Here is a 16,033-nt window from a genome sequence, read left to right as displayed (position 1 = left end):
CTTATACCTTTACTCTTTAGACTTTAATGGGTTGTGTATGATTTGTTACCCCTTCATAGCTGTGATTCTTTCTTTGTGTTCTTTGTTTGAAATCAGTATATAATAAACTCCAAAGCCCACAGAATGCAGATCAACATGGGGTAACCACTAGTGTAAAAGTGAAATTTGGGAAATGTATCAAACTACATTTCCCGTGGTCCAACGGGTTTCCGTTTCCAGTCTTGGGGCTTGGGGAGGCCGACGTCTTGATGCAGGGGAGAGCTTAAATCTCCTGGGTTAGGAGGGAGTGGTCTCTTTTGCCAGTAGCTCGCTCTTTTGCCAGTAGGCTCGCTCTTTGCTAGTAGGGTCTTGGCCAGCAGATTTGGGAGGTAGAGACAGGAAACAAAATGGAGGCCACAGTTTTGAATGCTTACAAGCGCGTGGTCTAATGATTTTATCTATAAACATGGCTTTAATTAAAATACTAATTTATATATTTATACCAGCCTTTATCATTTTTCATTTTTATCACTAGTCTAGTTGTTCTCATTTTCTTTCTCCTGTCTTAACAATCCTATGCCACCATACGCCACTCAAGACCCCAAAACCATATAGAGGCTGGCTCTCTATAAACAACCTCATGAATTATGGAAACATTCTGCTCCATATCCTGGTGTTGTGGGGTCACAACCTTATGTTGTGGGGTACAGCCAATGTTGTGGGCTGTAATGGTGAATCCTTGGGTTTGGGAAGGATACCTTTTGCAAGAATGCAAGATCTAAAACTAAGCTTAAAAGTTAAAAGAAAGATTTATTAGTAAGATAGAATTATTGGCCAGCAAGACAGCATGAGTGGAACAGCCCTAGGGGGTTTGCTCCCAGAATGTTTCAGTTCAGGGGTTTTTATATTCTTTACAACAGTGAGAGAAGATACTGTGCATTGGTGTGGATGTGACTCTAGAGTGGTAAACACTCAGGCATTTGGTGGAATGTTGGGTCATCTGACTGGGATCTGCCTGAAGACCCTCATAGTTTATGGAATAGTTGGATGCTTGAGATACAGCCCAATGGTATCAGGGTGTAGCCTGGTGGTACATCTCTATATCCATCTCAAACTAAATGTTGATTCAAAGATGACAGTAATCTCAGATTCTTATAGAAGCTATCAGATATTCTTGGGTTAGGACTCACAGGGACAGAAAGAAGCAAGGGAATTTCCCTTTTACAGTTTGCCTGAGTTAAGGGGTACAGTGTTTATGTCATCTCTGTACAATGCCTAGGCCATCTCTGTACCATGTCCATGCCACAGGGAAGAGTAAAATAAAAGTTCAAACAGTTTCTGCAAAATATTTTCCCCTCTAACTTCACTATAACTAACATCCAAAAAGATAAGATTTTTTTCTTCTTTATAGAAACCAGAATTTTAATGTTTATCTGTACTAGAGCTATGCTGAACAAGTAGATTTCTAGGTCTTCATTTCTCACTGGACTTGGTTGCCCACAAACTGGTATATATATTTTGATCTCTTGACTTTTTGAACCTCAAGGGGAAGCTAGGTAACGTAGAGAGAATTCATTTTCCTGAGTTCAAATTTGGCCTTGGTGAATTACTAACTGTATGGGTCACTGTTCCTTATCTGAACAAATCATTTAACCCTGTTTGCCTCAGTTTTCTCACTTGCAAAATGAGCTGAGAAAAAAGTACAAACCTTTCCAATTTCTTTGCCAAGAAAATCCCAAATTGGGTCACAAAAAGTTAGATACAACAGAAAACAGATGAACAACATTTTCACTTAAGTTCGTAAAGAACTAACAGAAAAAGGAACAGAAGCAGCAGTAGGGACATATAATTATAGCTTCATGTTCCCAGGTAAGAACTAAGCTTCTGGAAAAAAGAGGCCTCTCCTGCCACTCTTACTATTTCTCTCTACATCCAGAGCTCTATAGAATTCACTGTTTTGTTACTGCCAGGAAAAAAAAAAGATTCAAGTTCTCCTCACTGGTAGGCTTTTGTATGTATATTCAGAAGCTAAATTAAGAGGTCCTTTTTTTCATCACAGATAAGCAGAGGAAACAGTAATAGAATACTTTGGCATTGTACTTAAGGACTGCATCAGACCAACCACAGGGCTGACTCTTTGGCCAGTTACCTATTATATGTAAATAGTATCAAAGCTTGCAGTGAAGAGTTGTAAATTACTGTAAACACATGGATTTTTTGATCTAGTGTTTCTTGCGCTAGGTAATATAGATGGGTACCCACTCTTCTTTCTCCCCAAATAGTGATTAAACTGGTAAGAGAGTGTGACACAGGTTTATGTGACTGCTGGGGGTCCAGGCTTTTGCTAGACACCACAACACCCCAGATTGTGGACCAAGTCAGAGAGTATATAAAAGACTCATTTTTCCTTACATTCCCGTGATGTCAAGGAAAGGTGAATTTGATTAGGAGGAAGATCCCCTCTGGGTTATCTCCTCATTCTTGATGAGCACAGATAGGTACCTCTGTGAAAGGGAAAGAGGGGTTTTTCATTACCACACCTCCCACCTAGTTCCTTATAAAAATCTATTTTATATCCCAAATATATGATTATCCTTTAAACTGGACAATTCACCCACTCTTGACTTTGAGGCATAGGACATAACCACATGACCCATCTTAGTTTCCAGAGACCCAGTAACATTACATCATCATCCTTTATCTAGTCATGTAGGCCCTGTTTTCAAAAGGGTATAAAAACTTCAAATCCCATCTCCTTAAGGAGTCAATATTCCACCCACTCTGCCTCCCTTAGCAATTTAATTTGACTTAACCATTTCAGTTACATTCAAATGGATAAATGTCTTTAATTTTAAAGCTATGTTTTGGGGTCTTGCATTCCTACAAAAGGCAATCTGTCCTGAACCTGGGGTTTCACCTCAAAACTTTCCCACAACTGAATTATATTAATTATTCTTGGTTTTGCTTATATTGAGTACCTTGATATAATGAAATAATTACTTTGCTTTAATACTAAATATATTATTATGCTAAAGAAATAACTATATTCCCACTGTTAGTGACTGGTTTGGCATTAATGGAATTACAATCGTGGGGAGTTAAGAGTAATAGTGTTAGGTAGAGAAGATGAATTGTCCTCATAAGAATTATGTCTCAGACTCTGGAAATTTTTGTATATAAGTACATAGTAGTGTTCCTTCTCCAGGAACCCACACTTGTCCATGGAAAAGATTAAAAAGCCAACTCAGTGAACGACTTAAATATAAAGAAAAAAACCTATGAGTAAATTAGGTGAACATAGAATAGTTTATCTGTCAGATCCATGGGAAAGAAAAGATTTTAAGACCAAGCAAGAGTTAGAAAAACATTACAAAAGGCAGCTACCTGGCATCACCAGGGTCTTCTCCTGAGAGCAGCAAGACTTAAGACCCCAAGAGGCTAAAGAATGTGAGGACTCTGAACACAGACCTTGAGTGCAGGAGTGGACACAGCTGCAAAGTCAGATCCTGAGCACAGGTGTGGACCGTGGGTGGGGACCCATTGCAAAGGGGTGAATGATTGTGGAAGCAGCACCATGAGACTCCTAAAAGAGCTTTGGGCAAACAAGCAAGGGGACCACCAGAAGGCTTGACCCTGAGAATAATTAGACCTGAGACCTCAGAAGCCTAAAGAGCACAGACAGACACTGTGCATGAGGATAAAGCTGAGTGGGCACTGGGCTAACAATGGCAAGCCAGACACGAGAATCCCAGAAGAGAAAGATCAAGAAGAAATCCTTAACACTAGACAACTTTTACACAGAAAAAATCCAGACAACAGAGCAAACAGCAGAGGAGAACAAACAAGTAATCATATCCAAACCTTACCAAAAAAAGAAAACTGTTCACAAGCTCTTGAAGAGTTCAAATCTGAGATTATGAGAAAAATGGAAGAGATCTGGCAAGAAAATAACAGTTTAAAAGGCAGAATTTTGCAATTTGAAAGTGAGGCTCAGAAGTAAAAAATGAATTGATAAGCAAATTGAAGACTAGAAATGACCAGCTGGAAGCCTTGAAGAATCAAACAGACCAGATTGAAAAAGAAAACCAAAAGATTATAGCTGAAAACCAGTCTCTAAAGGCTAGAATTGGCCAATTCAAAAAAGATGCCCTGAAATCAAAAGAAGTGATGAGCAAATTGAAGACCAAAATCAAATAGCTGAAAAATAGAATAGACCAAATCAAAAAGGGAAATCAAAAGATTATAACAGAAAACCAGTCTCTAAAGACAAGTATTGGGCAAGTACAAGCCAATGATCTCTCAAGAGAGCAAGAACAAATAAAACAAAGTCAAAAGACTGATAAAATGGAAAGAAACATGAAATATCTCACTGAGAAATTGACAGATCAAGAAAACAGGTTTAGAAGACAGAATTTGAGAATCGTCTTCCTGATAAAGCAGAAATTAATAGAAATTTGGACTCCATACTAAAAGAAATTCAGCAAAACTGCTCTGAAGTTCTACAACGAGAGGGCAATATAGACATTTAAAGTATCCATAGAACATCCTCTACACAAAACCTTGAAAAGACAACCCCCACAAATATAATAGCCAAATTCAAGAGGTTCCAAGTAAAAGAAAAAAAGATTTACAAGAAGCCAGAAAGAGACAATTCAGATATCAAGGACCACCAATCAGGATCACAAAGGATCTGGCAGCCTCCCCACTACAAGACTGCAAGTCTTGGAATATGATATTCAGAAAGGCAAGAGAACTGGGTCTACAACCAAGGATCACCTACCCATCAAAACTCAATATATACTTCCAGGGGAAAGTATGGGCATTCAACAAGATAGAATATTTCCAATTATTTGCACAGAAAAGACCAGGACTAAATGGAAAGTTTGATATCCAACCAGAAAAACCAAGGGAAACATGAAAAGGTAAATAAGAATCAGAGGGGAAAGAAAGAAAACTCTTATTGTTAAATTTGCCTCTTTAAGGGCTTCAATAAGATCTAATTATTTATATTCCTATGTGGAGAAATGTTATGTGTAATTCTCTGTAGTGAACTCTAATAACTATTGTAGTATCCACTAGTATACTAATTAGAAGAATTATTTACAAGGAGAGGTTGGAGTACTAAATGGTCTAAGATGATATAGGGGTGGGTGGGAAAGAGGGGGATGAATAGTAGATGGCACGAAGAGAAACTTTAATGAAAAAGAAAAATACAATATTCTATTACACACAAAGGGGGCATGGGAAGGGGAGGGGATGAATATTATTCTAAGGAGGAGAGGAAGAGAGCATTAAGAGGTAATAAGGAAAAAAGACTTGTACAAATATATTTATAGCTGTACTCTTTGTAGTAGCAAAAAATTGGAAAATGAGGGGATGCTCTTCAATTGAGGAATGGCTGAACAAATTGTGGTATCCATTGGTGATGAAATACTATTGTGATATAAGGAATAATGAACTGGAGGAATTCCATATGAACTGAAATGACCTCCACAAATTGATGCAGAGTGAAAGGAGCAGAACCACAAGAACCATAAACACAGAGATGTATACACTATGGCACAATTAAATGTAATGGACTTCTCTACTAGCAGCAATAATCCAGGACAATTCTAAGGAACTTATGAGAAGAATGCTATTCATATCCAGAGAAAGAACTGAGGAAGTAGAGACACAGAAGAAAAACAACTGCTTGATCACAAGGGTCCATGGGGACATGATTAGAAATGTAGACTCTAAATGATTAACGTAATGCAAATATTAATAATATGGAAATAGGTCTTTATCAACGACATATGTAAAAACCCAGTGGATTTACTCATTGGCTATGGGGAGGTAAGAGGTGAAGGAAAGAACATGAAGCATGTAACCATGGAAAAATATTCTAAATCAATTAATTAAATAAAATTTTTCTAAAAAAAAGAAAGTCAACCCAGCAACAACTATTCCTTGCATAAGATATTAAAATATTGAAGTCCATATAGAACACACTAAACTTGTATTATACTATTTTCTTGTTCCTATAACAGCTCTATGAGAATAATCTGTGTGTATATATTGTACTCTCAATAAGTTTGTGATAGGAAACATGCAAATGACATTCTATAGAAAAATGCTGATAAACACAGAGAATATGATACCATTGTCCTTATTGCTTATTAGGTAGAGATGTAAGGGGTAAAATGGGTTTTTTGATTGAATATAATAATAAAAGCTTTGGTTTCCAGGAAATTGAATAATTATCAATCCCCAGTTAAAGAATAACCTCGAGTCAAATTGATCTTTATAGAAGTTTATTTACAAATGAAAAGAGAGAAAGTAAGAAAATTAGAGTGAAGATAAGATAGGATAAGTAACCTAACATACTAGTTAATTTGCTCCAATCTCCTATTATAACCCAGGCACATCTAATTAACCCTCAGCCACAGGAGATTTGGCCTTGAGGCCAAGGCCTGGAATGTCTGATGGCTGGAGGCCCAAAGGGACCTGGAGACGAATGAAGCAAAAGCTTTAGTCACAGAATTTCTTTGAAAGGGAAGTTCCCTAAGAAAAGTTCAAGAATATTCAGTCTTTACCCTCACCATATGAAATTCCAAAGGAAACATTTAAGAACAGTCTCACCAAGGTCTCAGGGTCCCACGTCCAGAACAAGAAGAGCTCCTTCAGACCTAAGTCATGAACCAGAAGAGCCCAGCTGAACTCACAGAACTCTCTTTTAAAGGGGCTTCTTTTGTGTCACATCCTGTGTCTTCCTCCTTATTTATGTGTCCAATCACAACAGACGCTTTTCTTAGGATTGTGGAGGAAGCAGTCAGTAAATTTTGATTCATCACATACTCTAGCACACGTGGGTCACAGACCTCCCAACTTGTGAGTTAAGTGGAGTTGTTTAAACTTTTGGTGATTAGATTTGAGAATAAGCAAGGTAGATTTAATCTCATTATCACAGAGAGAAAAAAAGCATTTCCCCCAGTAGATTTAAATTTTATCTTAATGCGTTCCTTTCAGTAAGATATAAATTATTCATATAATAAAACCACATGGTATTAATCAGAATAGATAACATTGAAGATAACTTTGCTGGATGACTTTTTGATGATTAATTCTGAATAACAGATGGGTAGCTAGGTGGCACAGAGGGCATATTTTCAGGCCTGAAGTCAGCAAGATTCATTTTCCACAGTTCAAATCTGGCCACAAAACCCTACTAGGTATTTGAACCTGGGCAAGTCATTTACCTTGTTTGCCTCATTTAATCATCTATAAAATGAGTAGGAGAAGGAAATGGCAAATCATTCAAACATCTTTACCAAGAAAACTTCAAATGAGGTCACTGGATAAAAAAAAGAAAGGTAGAATAATGGAACAGAACAGACATACAACAAATAGCACTAAAAGTTTGTGATAATCTTTTATTTGAAAAATCATATATATTCAGGTTTGGGGATAAAAATCCTTATTTGGTAAAAAAAATTGCTAGGACAATTTGAAGCTTATTTGGCAGAAACTACATATAGGTCAACATCTTGGACTATTCACTAAGATGAAAATGGATATGTCATGGGAGACTTTTGAGGTGAAACTTCAGGTTCAGGACAGGTTGCTATTTGCAAGAATGCAAGACTCCAAAACAGCTTAAAAATAAAAAAATTATTAATTTGGAAGTAATGCTGAATGGCGTAGACACAATGTGCAGGTAGAACACTGCCTGCCTAAGGAGATGGAGTATGGGGATTTTATGCTCCTTTGACAGCAGTGATTACAGAGTTATGGGGTGAATTAGGAATGAGGTAATTCATTGAGGGTGGGGGTGTAAGGGAGAATCTATGGAATTGAAGGGATGATTAGATTAGGTTCCATTCAATGCTTCTCAGGGTGGAACTGGGAGGTACATATCTATGTTAATTGAAGATCTAGGGGAAAGTCCAGGGAGAGATATTCCCCTCAGGGAGGCATAAAGGTATTTTCTATTTCCTTTTTGAGCTGGAACATTTCTGGAGTTTGGGGTGTCTAGCAGAGAACTTGAATCCTCATATCAGATACATAATCTGTAAATAAAATGAGGTATCATAAGTAAATTAGAATAAGAGGCCTAATACCTATCAGATTTATGAATACAGGAGGAAATTTTGAGTCAACAAGAAATGGAGAGCATAGTGAAATGTTAGAGATCACTTGTTAGAGAAATGAAAATCAAAACAATTATTTGGTGATATTATCTCATTCCCCATTAGAATAGCTAAAATGACAAAAGGGTAATATGACAAATGTTGGAGGGGATGTGTAAATATGAAATCTCTAAAACACTTGTTGGTGGAATATTGAACTGATCCACCATTTTGGAGAGAAATTTGAAATTCCATACAGAGTTATACAATTGTGTATATTGTGTACATAGCATTGTGGGGTCTGTTTCCCAAGGAGATCCCAATGGAAAAGGAAAATAGCTTATTTGCTTCAAAATCTTAATAGCAGCTCTTTTTGTGGTAGCAAAGAATTGGAAATTGAGGGGTTGTCCATCTACTGTGGAATGACTAAACCAAATATATAAGATTTTGATGGAATACTGCACTATAAGAAATTATGAGCATCCTTATTTAAAAAAAAAATCTTGGAAAGATCTACAAGATGTAATGAAGAGTCAAATTAGTGGAATCAGAACAATATACATAGCTACAGAATCAGTGCTGGAAGAATAAACAATGAATGATACCTCCAGAAAGTAAACTAAACAGTGAAATGTGAAAGTCTTAATTTCTATGAAAAATTTGATGTTCTTGATGATATATTCTGTGATCTGGGAATGGTAGGCAGAGGTTAGGAACACTTGTGAAGGGAATTTATTAGGTAGATATGAAGAAAAGTACAAAAACATATAAGATATTTGTGATTTCATTTATGTACAATTTTATTTTTCATTGTATATGGAAATGCTTGTTTTATTTGGTTTTGTAAAATTCGGAATAAAAATAATATTAAAGTAACAAAAAACTCCATTGTGACTATGACTTGGTGTGTTTTTAATATGATTGAGTGTTGTATTTTACCAAAGACATTTTTCTGCATCTATTGACATAATATGATTTCATTACTTTTGTTACTAAATGATCAAGTGTATTTTGTCCTTATATTAAACCATCCCTGGATTCCATACATATCTTGATTGATCACAATGTATGATCTTTGTTATGTATTTTTGTGAGGAAAAACAGCCAGCTTACTGCTGATTAGGTAATTTTGATATTTTTTAATTTATTTTTAGGGGAAAGAAAAAGAAAAAAATTGAACTTACCTTGTCTAGCAGTTGTGAATTTTAGATTCAAAACACGCTACTAAAAGGTCGACTTGAGGATAGTAACAAAAGTGAAGGAAAAGTCAAAAAAATTTAGGGAGATTGAGGGTACTTGTCACAACCTCTGTGTTTGGCCATAATGTAAGGGCCAGAAAATTAGGGGTAAAAGTAAAAGGGTTGGACTAAATTTATAAGAATGTCATTGCCAGGAATTATTACTCAATTCCAGATTATTTTTTGTGGTAATTTATTTACAAAAGGAGACAGAGTGAAAGTAAGAAAATCAGAGAGATTAAATATTTACTCTGGCTTGGTCCTAACCACGTAGGCCTTAAGAAGCTCTTTAGAGCAAAGGCAGTCCAAAGGTAAATTCAACAAGGGTTTTTATCCACAAGGCCTCCACAAAGACAAGGGGCCTCTCCAGAGGCTAGTACCTCCAGAACAAGCTAGGGAAAAGGGTCAGCCTTTTTTACTCATGCACATGGTAGTTCTAAGGGAAAACAGAAAAGCACTCTGAGGTGCTTAGCTGGAGCTCCTCCAAGGTCAGGTTGAATGCTAGACTTCCTCAGAGGAAGTCCTTGACACTCATAAAGACCATTCCTTTCTTCACTTCCTTGCCTTCCTTCCATTTTATCTGGACCAATTACAGCTAAAGCGTTGCTTAGGACTGCCTAGGGGACAGTCAGTTGATTCACATTCGTCACTTACTATAGCACATGTGGGTCACAGACACCCCCCCCAATCAAGGATGATTAGGGTGTATACACTTCTGGGGATTAAATCTAAAAATGGGCAGGGGAGAGTTAATCCCATTTTCACACCTCATAGATAGTATTTTATTTAGGCATTTTGCATCCATATTTGGTCATGAAATTGGCCTAATTTTCTTTCTCCAGTTTTGTTCTTTCTGGTTTAAGCTTGCTTCATAAAAGCAGTTTGCCGAAAGCCAAGTCAATATGCCAGAGGCTACTTGAGTTTTGTGTCAAGGGAGATAAAGATTTAATCTTACCACATCCTTGAGCCAATTAAGTCCTCATTTGTTTCATTTTAGGGAAAATGCAGAATCACTCATATTTTAGGGAATGGGGGATCCCAGGTAGATATTGATATTATTATTTCTATATCACTTTTGGGATTCTTCTTGTGTTATAATATATAGCTGGGTCTTTGTGACTTCTCAAAAATATCACTTGTCTCAATATATTATTTTCCCCAAAATGACAATTGCAAAATTTTCATCTTTCCTCGATCTCCATACCCCATTCCCTAATCCACATAATTATAGTAAATGACTTAGTTTCCTACATGGAGGCATTTGAGGCCATCGCATGTGTAGTGTGGTTGTATGGAAAGTGGTCCTCTCCCCAACTCCTCAATTCAGTTGATATAATCACAGGAGCACATAATAGAAATAATTAGTTAGTATATTAGGTTTAAAAATTGTAAATATGTATTTATAATCTTTTCCCCCATTTATAAAGTATGATGAAGTATACTTGATGGGAACTAGAAAAGTACCTAATTATTGACTAGCTGATGATAGTTTATCATTTAGAAATCTTTAAAAATTAATCTTTCAATCTTTGGAAACATTTGAGGCTGGAAAAAATGTGCATTGTGAATCTTGCTTCTCTATCAGAAAGAAATTTGCATGGGATTGGGATTGGGGACTTTCTATCCACTTTTCTACTTGCCCTGGTATATTGTAGTAATGCTAATTTCCAAGTAGGAAATACTACATCTATCAAGAGTAAAAGAAAGACACAATTGTGGATAGGAAATATCCTCAAGGAGTCTAATCTCTCAGAAAATCTCACGAAAGAGTATACTATAAAATTCAAGAAAGTACCTCCCCTGGTAGTTGACAGTCAAATTATGAAGTAGTTCTTCATAGGAAAACCATATGTAGAAAGATTCACTAGTGGAGACACAATACAGAGATAACCAAAACTATAGAGAGCCAGCTCTATATATTTTGGGGAGTTCTGAGTGGTGTTTAATGGCATTGGATTGAAAAGACAGGAAACAGAAACTGAGAACAGCCAGACTAGTGGTTAGCCCATAGCTGCTCCAACTGCTATGGAGTTTGGAGTTTATTTATATACTGGTTTCAAACAAAGAACACAGAGAAAGAATCCCAGCTGTGAAGGGGTTACAAATCATACACAACCCATTAAAGTCTAAAAAGTAGATAGGTCCAAGGTCAAAGGCCAAATTCCAACCACCAATTAGTAGGGGGTTAATTCTGGGAGCAGAAACATATTTCATAGAGATTTTTACTAATTGAGTTATGTCATCTTGAAATATAGGACTGCACCTGGTCAGATAAAGTCTTATCTCTATCTTTGTCTGTGTCCGGCCTTGACTATATTTTTTAGAGTTCAGGTCTCTTAATTATCAAGGAGAGAAATTGGTAACTCAGTAGCTGTTGGTCTGCTAAGGACTCAAAGCTTTCCAATAAGAATCTTGAGAAAAGGTGGGGATCTGAAAATGAGTCAAAAGAGGAGTCTCAGATTTTTACCTTAGATGGCCCATTAGATCTGCTATCTGACATGCAGTGCAGAAAAAATCATACACACAGTTTTACTTGCCGATGATTTTGTAGATGATTTTTAATAGATAAAAATATCTATTACAGACTCTATTTCTCTAAATGACTCCCAATAGCCTCTCGGAGGGATCAAGTTGTTTTTGGATTAACCAACCTGCTGGTACCAGAGGTTTTCAGGGCTCAGGTGACCAGGACCAAACACAAAGACTGCCTCAGCCTGGATTGGTCACGTAGGGAATCCAGATAACAGGCCCTATCCTGACCCTATTTCTCCAATTGGTTCTCTACACAAAACCAATAAAAACTTTCCCCACATCAGATAATTCATCTCTCAGAATATACCTTTGCTGTTATTCAGTTATTTCAATTGTGTCAGCCCCTTCATTGCCCCATATGGGATTTTCTTGCCAAATATACCAGAATGGTTTACTGTTTCCTTCTCCAGCTAATTTTATAAGATATAAGTGACAGACCCTGACCAAAACTCCTTTTGCCCTTCCCTAATCTTGACCAGACCAATATCCTGTCTTCCCCAACACCTTTCTGAACCATGAGACAAAGCATCAGTCATGTCTGGTAGAACATCAGGATTTTCCTGTTAGGCCTAGACAGATGACCTCCTGCACTAATGACCATCAGGTCTGGGAACTTCCCACCTCTAGAGACTGAGGTTCCTAACCCCCTTAGGGCCATCCAATCAACTGTATACAAGAGCTTCATTTTGACCAATAGAGACAACACAGATAACCTCATCCCATACTACCACCCTATAAAAGATTGCTCCCTTCTCCACCACAGTGGAAACCTCTAGCCAGTCATAGAATTCAGACTCCCTCCTTGCTCTCCCTTCCTCTTCCCCCACCTTCACTGACACTTCTACTGCCATCTGCCTCTCTTCCTCCTCTGCCCTCTCTTTTTCTCTAATAAAACTTTGCTACATTACTCAATTCTTTGTTTCCTTAGTCATGGCTCAGACTCCCCAGCAGCCAGGTCTGACAATAAGGAACTGAGGCAAACAATGCTAAGTAACTCAAACAGGGTCACGTAGCTACTAAGTATCTCAGGCAAGATTTGAACTAAGGAAGAATACTCTTTCTGAGTCCAGGCCTGCTACTCTATTCACCTGGACCACCTGATTGCCTGTTCTATAATTCAATTGTTATGACACCTAGAACCTAGAATAATTTTTTAAAATTAGTTTTACCTACTAAAAACTCACTCAGTATTCCTTACTCTACTTCCCACCATGTTCTAGACATATGGCTGCATAAGTTGATCTACAGACCTAACACATAGGCTTGAAAAACCCCCAACCATATAACCAAGTATCACTTAGTCTTTTAAGTGCCCTAGATATCTGGATACCAGGATACAGATGTTTACTGGAACATCAGTGTCCATCACCATGGCAGCATTCTATGCTGCAGAAGATCTCTTGAGAGTAGACAAAGAGGGAAAATTGGGCAGAACAAGTATCTGGAATTAAAATAAAGTTCAACAGCAAATTCTAATTCCTCCCCTCCTTTCAAAAGAAAGCAATCAACCCATAATTGGAATATCACCTGACTTTTCAGTGCCCTAAATTGCTGAAAGAGAAATTTGAGAAACAGGTAACAGGAAAGAACGATGTTGGAGGAAGGCAGGAGAACACTTCTGGACCTTGTAGCACCTAGTTGTCTGAAAGAAAGAATCTAGAATCCAGCTTGGACCAGTTGTGACCCCCAACATTCATTGTGTGCAGATAATTAGGCTGGTGAACCATGCCTAACATGAGGAGAAGATTTTGTAAATATTCATTTCACCATAAATAGAAGATATTCTTAGAAAGAGAATCAGACCTGAAAAGATTCATTTCTAAAAAAATAAAACCAAACCAAACCAAAAAAAGACTACAGAAGTGTAGAAAGGGAAAATAAATGCATAAGCTAAGGAGAGAAAAAGAAAAAGAAGAAAGCTTTTAGTTTAATGTGATGAGTACAGATAGAAAATGGAAAAAGAGGAAAGAGAGATTATTACCCTTATACCCTATTACTATACCTAAATTTCCTAATATTATATAAAATTTCTAATAACTTACCTCTAACTATCTTCTGAGGACAGTTTCTTCTTGCCTGACAAAGATGAGGCCTACTCTAACCTACTGCATCTAAAAATGGTCTAAGATAATATGGGGGGTGGGAAAGAGGGGGGTGAATAGTAGGGGACACCAAGAGAAACTTGAGTGAATAAGAAAAATAGGATATTCTATTAAGCACAAAGAGGGCATGGGAAGGGGAGGGGACAAATACTATTATAAGAAGGAGAGGAAAAGAGCATTAAGAGGTAATATTTAAACCTTACTCTCAGTGTAATCAACCCGGAGAGGGAAGAATAGCTATATTATCCATTGGGATAAAAAACTCTATCTAACCCTACTGAGAAAGTCAGAAGGGATAAACCAAAGGGAGCAGGGGAGTGGGGAAGTCAAAAAAGGGAAGGGAGAAGAAGGGGAGGGAATTCATTAGACCTTTAAAAATAAAAAGAGGGGAATAATAAGGGAGGGGGTAGAAAGGGAAGTTAATCAAGGGAGGGGATAAGGGATACCAGCTTAAATCATACCACTGGTTTAAAAGGAAATAGTTTAAGAAGAAGGGGTAGGGGAGGATGCGAAAATGTAGTGAATGCACAATTGATAATTATAACTCTGAATGTGAATGGGATGAACTGACTCATAAAACAGAAGCAAATAGCAGAGTGGAATAGAAACCANGAATGGGATGAACTGACTCATAAAACAGAAGCAAATAGCAGAGTGGAATAGAAACCAAATCCCTACCATATGTTGTCTACAAGAAACACATATGAGGCAGGTGGACATACACAAGTTTAAGGTTAAGGGCTTGAGCAAAATTTTTTGGGCATCAAATGAGAAAAAAAAGGCAGGAGTGGCTATTATGATTTCTGACAAAGCCAAAGTAAAAGTAGGTATGATTAAAAAAGACAGGGAACATCATTATATCCTGATTAAAGGCAGTATAAATAATGAGGAAATAACACTGCTCAATATGTAGGCACCAAGTGGCATAGCATCCAAATTCATAAAGGAGAAACTGGCAGAGCTCAAGAAGGAAATAGATAGTAAAACCATAATAGTGGGAGATCTAAATATTCCTCTTTCAGATCTAGATAAATCAAACCAAAAATAAGTAAGAAAGAGTTAAGAGAGGTGAATGAAGTCCTAGAAAAATTAGATTTAATGAATATGTGGAGAAAAATAAATAGGGACAAAAAGGAATATACCTTCTTTTCAGCTGCACATGGTATATTCACAAAGATTGACCATGTAATAGGGCATAGAAACATTGCAAACAAATGCAAAAGAGCAGAAATAATAAATGTAACCTTCTCAGATCATAATGCAATAAAAATAATAATTAGTAAGGGCACCTGGACAGGCAAATCAAAAACCAATTGGAAATTAAATAATATGATTCTCCAAAACCAATTAGTCAAAGAAGAAATCATAGAAACAATCAATAATTTTATTGAAGAGAATGACAATGATGAGACATCCTACCAAACTCTGTGGGATGCAGCCAAGGAAGTACTCAGGGGGAAATTTATATCCTTGAGAGCATATATTAACAAATTAAGGAGGGCAGAGATTAATGAATTGAGCATGCAACTCAAAAAATTAGAAAGCAAACAAATTAAAAATCCCCAGATGAAAACTAAATTAGAAATACTAAAAATCAAGGGCGAAATTAATAAAATCCAAAGTAAAAGAACTACTGAATTAATAAATTAAACTATAAGCTGGTAATAAAACTGGATCTCAACAATTGGAAAACCATCAATTACTCATGGGTAGGAAGAGCTAACATAATTAAAATGACCATTCTACCCAAATTAATTTACCTATTTAGCACCATACCTATCAAATTACCAAAAAACTTTTTCACTGAATTAGGAAAAACTATAATAAATTTCATTTAGAATAACAAAAGATCTAGAATATCAAGGGAAATAATGAAAAAAAATGTGAAGGAAGGGGGCCTAGCAGTACCAGATATTAAACTATACTATAACGCAGCAGTCATCAAAACAATATGGTACTGGCTAAGAGATAGAAGGGAGGATCAATAGAATAGACTTGGGGTTAATGACGTCAGCAAGGCAGTGTATGATAAACCCAAAGAGCCCAACTTTTGGGACATGAATCCACTATTTGA

This window comes from Gracilinanus agilis, chromosome 3 (genome assembly GCF_016433145.1).
Source record: "Gracilinanus agilis isolate LMUSP501 chromosome 3, AgileGrace, whole genome shotgun sequence".
In the NCBI taxonomy this organism is placed as follows: Eukaryota; Metazoa; Chordata; class Mammalia; order Didelphimorphia; family Didelphidae; genus Gracilinanus; species Gracilinanus agilis.
This window is presented reverse-complemented; position numbering follows the sequence as displayed.